General features: G+C 34.1%; 1 protein-coding gene across 1 annotated transcript in view; it reads right to left on the bottom strand.

Annotated features, from left to right (window-relative positions):
• LOC148945328 (tachykinin-like peptides receptor 86C) overlaps positions 1-7,714 on the bottom strand; it is a 668,425-nt gene that overhangs the window by 208,421 nt on the left and 452,290 nt on the right. The gene's annotated exons all lie outside the window — the stretch shown is intronic.

The raw sequence follows: 7,714 nt of genomic DNA, 5'->3' as shown, positions 1-7,714 counted from the left end.
ACCCATTTTACAAGTTTAAGTTCCCATCCTTCTCACCCACAACTTTACTTCACAGCTTTTTGGATACCTCAACACCAAGAAATACTTTTCAAAAGACATTTCAGAGCAAGTTCCTTTTTTAATGTCCCTCCTAAACCCATTTTACAAGTTGAAGAATCCTTCCTTTTCACCACAACTTTACTTTACAGCTTTTAAATACCTCAACACCAAGAAATAATTTTCAAAATACATTTCAGAGCAAGTTCCATTCTTCATGTCCCTCCTAAACCCAGTTTACAAGTTTAAGCAGCCTTCCTTTTCACCCACATCTTTACTTTACAGCTTTATTGATACCCCAACACCAAGAAATACTTTTCAAAAGAAATTTCAGATCACGTTCATTTCTTGAAGTCTCACCTAAACCCATTTTACAAATGGAAGACACCTTCCTTTTAACCCACCCCGTCACAAAGCTGTAAAGTACAGTTGGGGGGGAAAATGAAGGATGCTTAAACTTTTAAAATGGGGGTAGAAGGGACATTAAGAAAGGAACTTGCTCTGAAATGTCTTTGAAACGTATTGCATGGTATTGATGTATCCAAAAAGCTGTAAAGTAAAATTGTGGGTGAAAAGGCAGGATGCTTCAACTTGTAAAATGGGTTTAGGAGAACTTTAAGAAAGGAACTTGCTCTGAAATGTCTTTTGAAAAGTATTTCTTGGTGTTGAGGTATCCAAAAAGCTGTAAAGTAAAGTTTTGGGTGAAAATGAAGGATTCTTGAACTTGTATAATGGGAGTTAGGTGGGCCATTAAGAATAGAACTTGCTCTGAACTGTATTTTGAAAATTATTTGTTGGTGTTGAGCTATACAAAAAGCTTTAAAGTAAAGATTTGGGTGAAAAAGATGACTGCTTAATTTTGTAAATTGGTTTTAGGATGGACAATAAGAATGGAACTTGATTTCAAATGTATTTTGAAATGTATTTCTAGGTGTTGATGTATCCATAAATCTGTAAAGTAAAGTTGTGGGTGAAAAGGAAGATTGCTTCAACTTGTAAAATGGGTTTAGGAGGGACATTAAGAAAGGAACTTGCTCTTCAATGTATTTTGAAAAGTTTTTATTGGTTTTGAGGTATCCAAAAAGCATTAAAGTAAAGTTGGGTGCGTAATGGAATGGTGTTTAAAATTGTAAAACGGGTTTAGGAGGGATATGAATTAATCACCATAAACTGACATTTCTTTTTAAAATAATTGCTTATTTTTGAGGTATCCAAAAAGCTGTAAAGTAAAGTTTTGGGTTAAAATGTAGGATGCTTGAACTTTTAAAATTGGATTTAGGAGAGATATAAAGAAAAGAACTTGATCTGAAATGTCTTTTGAAATGTATTTCTTTGTGTTGAGGTATACAAAAAGCTGTAAATTAAAGTGGTGGGTGAAATGGAAGGATGCTTCAACTTGTAAAATGGGATTAGGAGTGACATTAAGAAAGGAACTTGCTCTGAAATGTCTTTTGAAAAGTATTTTTTGGTGTTGAGGTATACAAAAAGCAGTAAAGTAAAGTTGTGTGTGAAAAGGAAGGATGCTTCAACTTGTAAAATGGGTTTAGGAGGGACATTAAGAAAGGAACTTGCTCTTAAATGTCATTTGAAAAGTATTTCTAGGTGATGAGGTATCCAAAAAGCTGTAAAGTAAATTTGTGGGTTAAAAGGAATGAAGCTTCAACTTGTAAAATGTGTTTAGGAGGGAAATTAAGAAGGGAACTTGATCTGAAATGTGTTTTGAAAAGTATTTCTTGGTGTTGAGTTATCCAAAAAGATGTGAAGTATAGTTGTGGGTAAAAAGGAAGGATGCTTTAACTTGTAAAATGGGTTTAAGAGGGACTTTAAGACAGGAACTTGCTCTGAAATGTCTTTTGAAAAGTATTTATTTGTGTTGAGGTATACAAAAAGATGTAAACTAAAGTTGTGGGTGTAAATGAAGGATTCTTCAAATTGAAAATGGGGTTTAGGAGGGACATTATGAAATGAACTTGCTCTGAAATGTATTTGGAAATGTATTTATTTGTGTTGAGATATCAAAAAGGCTGTAAAGTATAGATTTGGGGGAAAAGTATGGCTGCTTAAACTTGTTAAATGTGCTTTGAAGGGACATTAAAAAATGAACTTGCTCTTAAATGTCTTTTGAAAAGTATTTCTTTGAATTGAGGTATCCAAACAGCTGTAAAGTTGTGGGTGAAAAGTAAGGATGGTTCAACTTGTAATATGGGTTTAGAAGGGACAATAAGAAATGAACTTGCTTTGAAATGTTTTTTAAATATTATTTCCTGGTGTTGACGTATACAAAAAGCTGTAAAGTATAGTTTTGGGTGAAAAGTAAGGATTATTCAACTTATAAAATGGATTTAGGAGGAACATTAAGAGAGGAACTTTCTCTGAAAGGTCTTTTGAAAAGTATTTCTTGGTGTTGACGTATCCAATAAGCTGTAAAGTAATGATGTGGGTGAACAGGAAGTATGCTTCAACTTGTAAAATGGGTTTAGGATGGACATTAAGAAAGGAGCTTGCTCTGAAATGTCTTTTGAAAAGTATTTCTTGGTGTTGATGTATCCAAAAAGCTTTAAATTAAAGTTGTGGGTGAAAAGTTAGGATCTTTAAACGTGTAAAATAGGTTTAGAAAGGACAATAAGAATGTAACTTGCACTGAAATGTCTTGAAAAGTAATTCTTGTTGTTGAGGGATGAAAAAAGCTGTAAAGTAAAGTTGTGGGTGTAAAGGAAAGGATGATTCAACTTGTAAAATGGGTGTTGGAGGGACATTAAGAAAGGAACTTGCTCTGAAATGTCTTTTGAAAAGTATTTCTTGGTGTTGAGGTATTCAAAAAGCAGTAAAGTAAAGTTGTGGGTGAAAAGGAAGGATGCTTCAACTTATAAAATGGGTTTAGGAGGGACATTAAGAAAGGAACTTTCACTGAAATGTCTTTTAAAAATTATTTCTTGGTGCTGAGATATCCAAAAAGCTGTGAAGTAAAGTTGTGGGGGAAAACGAAGGTTGCTTTAACTAGTAAAATGGGCTTAGGAGGGACATTAAGAAAGGAACTTGCTCTGAAAGGTCTTCTGAAAAGTAATTCTTGGTGTTGAGGTTTCCAAAAAGCTGTAAACTAAAGTTTTGGGTGAAAAGGTAGGATGCTTAAAATTTTAAAATGGGATTTAGGAGAGACATAAATAAAAGAACTTGCTCTGAAATGTCTTTTGAAAAGTATTTCTTGGTGTTGAGCTATCCAAAAAGCTGTAAAGTAAAGTTGTGGGTGAAAAAGAAGGATGCTTCAATTTGTAAAATGGGTTTAGGAGGGACAATAAGAAAGGAACTTGCTTGCAAATGTCTTTTGAATAGTATTTCTTGGTGTTGAGGTATCCAAAAAGCTGTAAAGTAAAGTTGTGGGTGAACAGGAAGGATGCTTCAACTTGTAAAATGGGTTTAGGAGGGACATTAAGAAAGGAACTTGCTCTTGAATGTCTTTTGAAAAGTATTTCTTGGTGTTGAGGTATCCAAAAAGCTGTAAAGTAAAGTTGTGGGTGAAAAGGAAGAATGCTTCAACTTGTAAAATGGGTTTAGGAGGGACATTAAGAAAGGAACTTGCTCTTAAATTTCTTTTGAAAAGTATTTATTGGTGTTGAGTTATCAAAAAATCTGTAAATTTAAGTTGTGGGTTAAAAGGAATGCTGCTTCAACTTTTAAAATGGGATTTAGGAGGGATATTAATAAAGGAAATTGCTCTGAAATGTCTTTTGAAAAGTATTTCTTGGTGTTTAGGTATCCAAAAATCTGAAAAGTAATTTTGTTTGTGAAAATTAAGTATGATTAAACTTTTAAAATGTAAGGAAGAGTGACATAAGAAAGGAACGTTCTCTCAAATGACTTTCGAAAAGTATTTCTTGGTGTTGAGGTATACGTAAGGGTGTAAATTAAAGTGGTGGTTGAACAGTAAGGATTCTTCAACTTGTAAAATGGGTTTAGGAGGGACATTAAGAAAGCAACTTGCTCTGAAATGTCTTTTGAAAAGTATTTCTTGGTGTTGAGGTATTCAAAAGGCTGTAAAGTAAAGTTGTGGGTGAAGAGGAAGGATGCTTCAACTTGTAAAATTTGCTTATGAGGGACTTTAAGACATGAACATTCTCTGAAATGACTTTTGAAAAGTATTTCTTTGTGTTGAGTTATACAAAAAGCTGTAAAGTCAATTTGTGGGTAAAAAGGAAGTAAGCTTCAACTTTTTAAATGGGTTTTGGAGGGACTTAAAGACAGGAACGTGCTCAGAAATGTCTTTTGAAAATTATGTCTTTGTGATGAGGTATACAAAAAGCTGTAAAGTAAAGTTGTGGGTGAATAGGAAGGATTCTTCAACTTGTTAAATTGGGTATGGGAGGGACATTATGAAAGAAACCTGCTCTGAAATGTCTTTTGAAAAGTATTTCTTTGTGTTGAGGTATCCAAAAAGCTGTAAAGTAAAGTTGTGGGGGAAAAGGAAGGATGCTTCAACTTGTAAAATGGGTTTAGGAGGGACATTAAGAAAGGAACTTGCTCTGAAATGTCTTTTGAAAATTATTTCTTGGGGTTGAGTGTTACAAAAATCTTTTAAGTTAATGGTGTGGTTCAAATGAATTAATCTTCAAATTTTTTACTGGGTTGAGGAGGGATATAAAGAAAAGAACTAGATATGAAATTTATTTTGAAAAGTATATCTTTGTGTTGAGCTATACAAAAATCTGTAAAGATGTGGGTGAAAAAGAAGAATTCTTCAATTTGTAAAATGGATTTAGGAGGGACATTATGAAAGGAACTTTTTCTGAAGTGCTTTTTGAAAATTATTTCTCGGTGTTGAGGTATCCAAAAACCTGTAAAGTAATGTTGAGGGTGAGAAGGAATGATGCTTCATATTGTAAATTGGGTTGAGAATGGACATTTACAAATGAACTTGATCTTAAATGTCTTTTAAAAATTATTTCTTTGTGTTGAGGTATCCAAAAGGCTGTAAAGTAATGTTGTGGGTGACAAAGAAGGATACTTCAACTTGTAAAATGGGTTCAGGAGGGACATTAAGAAAGGAACTTGCTCTGAAATGTCTTTTGGAAAGTATTTCTTGGTGTTGAGGTATCCAAAATGCTGTAAAGTAAAGTTGTGGGTGAAAAGGAAGGATGCTTCAACTTGTAAATTGGGTTTAGGAGGGACATTAAGAAAGGAACTTGCTCTGAAATGTCTTTTTAAAAGTATTAATTGGTGTTGAGGGATCCAAAATGCTGCAAAGTAAAGTTGGGGGTGAAAATGAAAGAATCTTCAACATGTAAAATGGGTTTAGGAGGGACAATAAGTAAGGAACTTGCTCTGAAATGTCTTTTGAAAAGTATTTCTTGGTGTTGAGGTATCCAAAAAGCTGTAAAGTAAAGTTGTGGGTGAAAAGGAAGGATGCTTCAAATTATAAAATGGGTTTAGAAGGGACATTAAGAAAGGAAATTGCTCTGAAATGACTTTTGAAAAGTATTTCTTAGTGTTGAGGTATCCAAAAAGCTTTAAAGTATACTTGTGGATGAAAAGGAAGGATGCTTCAAATTTTAAAGTTGGTTTAGCATGGACATTAGGAAAGTAACTTGCTCTGAAATGTCTTTTTGAAAGTATTTCTTGGTGTTGAGGTATCCAAAAAGCTGTAAAGTAAAGTTGTGGGTGAAAAAGAAAGATGCTTCAACATGTAAAATGGGTTTAGGAGGGACAATAAGAAAGGAACTTGCTCTGAAAAGTCTTTTGAAAAGTATTTCTTGGTGTTGAGGTATCCAAAATGCTGCAAAGTAAAGTTGTGGGTGAAAATGAAAGATGCTTCAACTTGTAAAATGGGTTTAGGAGGGACAATAAGAATGGAACTTGCTCTAAAACGTATTTTGTAAAGTATTTCTTGGTGTTGAGGTATCCAAAAAGCTGTAAAGTAAAGTTGTGGGTGAAAAGGATGGATGCTTCAACTTATAAAATTTGTTTAGGATGGACATTAAGAAAGGAACTTGCTATGAAATGTCTTTGAAACGTATTGAATTGTATTTATGTATCCAAAAATCTGTAAAGTAAAGTTGTGAGTGAAAAGGAATGACGCTTCAACTTGTAAAATGGGTTTAGTAGGGACATTAAGAAAGGAACTTGATCTGAAATGTCTTTTGAAAAGTATTTCTTGGTGTTGAGGTATCCAAAAAGCTGTAAAGTAAAGTAAAGTTGTGGGTGAAAAGGAAGGATGCTTCAACTTGTAAAATGGGTTTAGGAGGGACATTAAGAAAGGAACTTGCACTGAAATGTCTTTTGAAAAGTATTTCTTGGTGTTGAGGTATCCAAAATGCTGTAAAGTAAAGTTGTGGGTGAAAAGGAAGGATGCTTCAACTTGTAAAATGGGTTTAGGAGAGATATTAAGAAAGGAACTTGCTCTGAAATGTCTTTTGAAAGTTATTTCTTGGTGTTGAGGTATCCAAAAAGCTGTAAAGTAAAGTTGTAGGTGAAAAGGAAGGTTGCTTCATCTTGTAAAATGTGTTTAGGAGGGACATTAAGAAAGGAACTTGTTCTGAAATGTCTTTTGAAAAGTATTTCTTGGTGTTGAGGTATCCAAAAAGCTGTAAAGTAAAGTTGTGGGTGAAAAAGAAGGATGCTTCAACTTGTAAAATGGGTTTAGGAGGGACATTAAGAAAGGAACTTGCTCTTAAATGTCTTTTGAAAAGTATTTCTTGGTGTTGAGGTATCCAAAAAGCTGTAAAGTAAAGTTGTGGGTGAAAAGGAATGATGCTTCAACTTGTAAAATGGGTTTAGGAGGAACATCAAGAAATGAACTTGCTCTGAAATTTCTTTTGAAAAGTATATCATGGTGTTGAAGTATCCAAAAAGCTGTAAAGTAAAGTTTTGGGTGAAAAAGAAGGATGCTTCAACTTGTAAAATGGGTTTAGCAGGGACATTAAGAAAGGAACTTGCTCTGAAATGTCTTTTGAAAAGTATTTCTTGGTGTTAAGATATCCAAAAAGTTGTAAAGTAAAGTTATGGGGGAAAAGGAAGGATTCTTCAACTTTTAAAATGGGTTTAGGAGGGACATTAAGAAAGGAACTTGCTCTGAAATGTCTTTTGAAAAGTATTTCTTGGTGTTGAGGTATCCAAAAAGCTGTAAAGTAAAGTTGTGGGTGAGAAGGATGGGAACTTCAACTTGTAAAATGGGTTTAGAAGGGACATTAAGAAAAAAACTTGTTCTGAAAAGATATAATACAGCCTTAAAAAAGTATTAAAAAATGGGGAGGGGACTCTTTGGGGGCCCGGGGGACCCTTTGGGAGCCCGGGGGGACCTTTGGGGACCGATGGCTTCATTCGGGTTGGGGTAGGGACTTCACGACACTGTTCAGATGGAACTTGTGTATTATAACGACCACACTCAGAACCTCTTCTAAAACATCTTCTAAAATCATCGTTTAAAATGTCTCTAACTCTTTCGCCGAAATAATTCCCTAAAATGTTTAAAACGCTTTCGCCCAAATAACCCCTTAACGTAATTTATGCGTGTTCCTTTTGTTTTTGGTATCTCTGTGCGGTCACTGTTGAAATGCCTGGGGTACCCTTTCAAGCGTTAATCTCTTCATAGCTCAGTTGTTTCTTGGAGACTTGTTTGCTTGGCGACGTTTATTAGTATCTTTAGAGTTTAACCAGTATATTTGTTTCCTCAGTAAAAATTATCAAT

The sequence above is a fragment of the Artemia sp. Qi Xiang Cuo genome, chromosome 13 (genome assembly GCF_049724085.1).
Source record: "Artemia sp. Qi Xiang Cuo chromosome 13, ASM4972408v1, whole genome shotgun sequence".
In the NCBI taxonomy this organism is placed as follows: Eukaryota; Metazoa; Arthropoda; class Branchiopoda; order Anostraca; family Artemiidae; genus Artemia; species Artemia sp. Qi Xiang Cuo.
The sequence above is the reverse complement of the archived record's forward strand: the minus strand, read 5'-3'. Positions and strand labels throughout refer to the sequence as shown.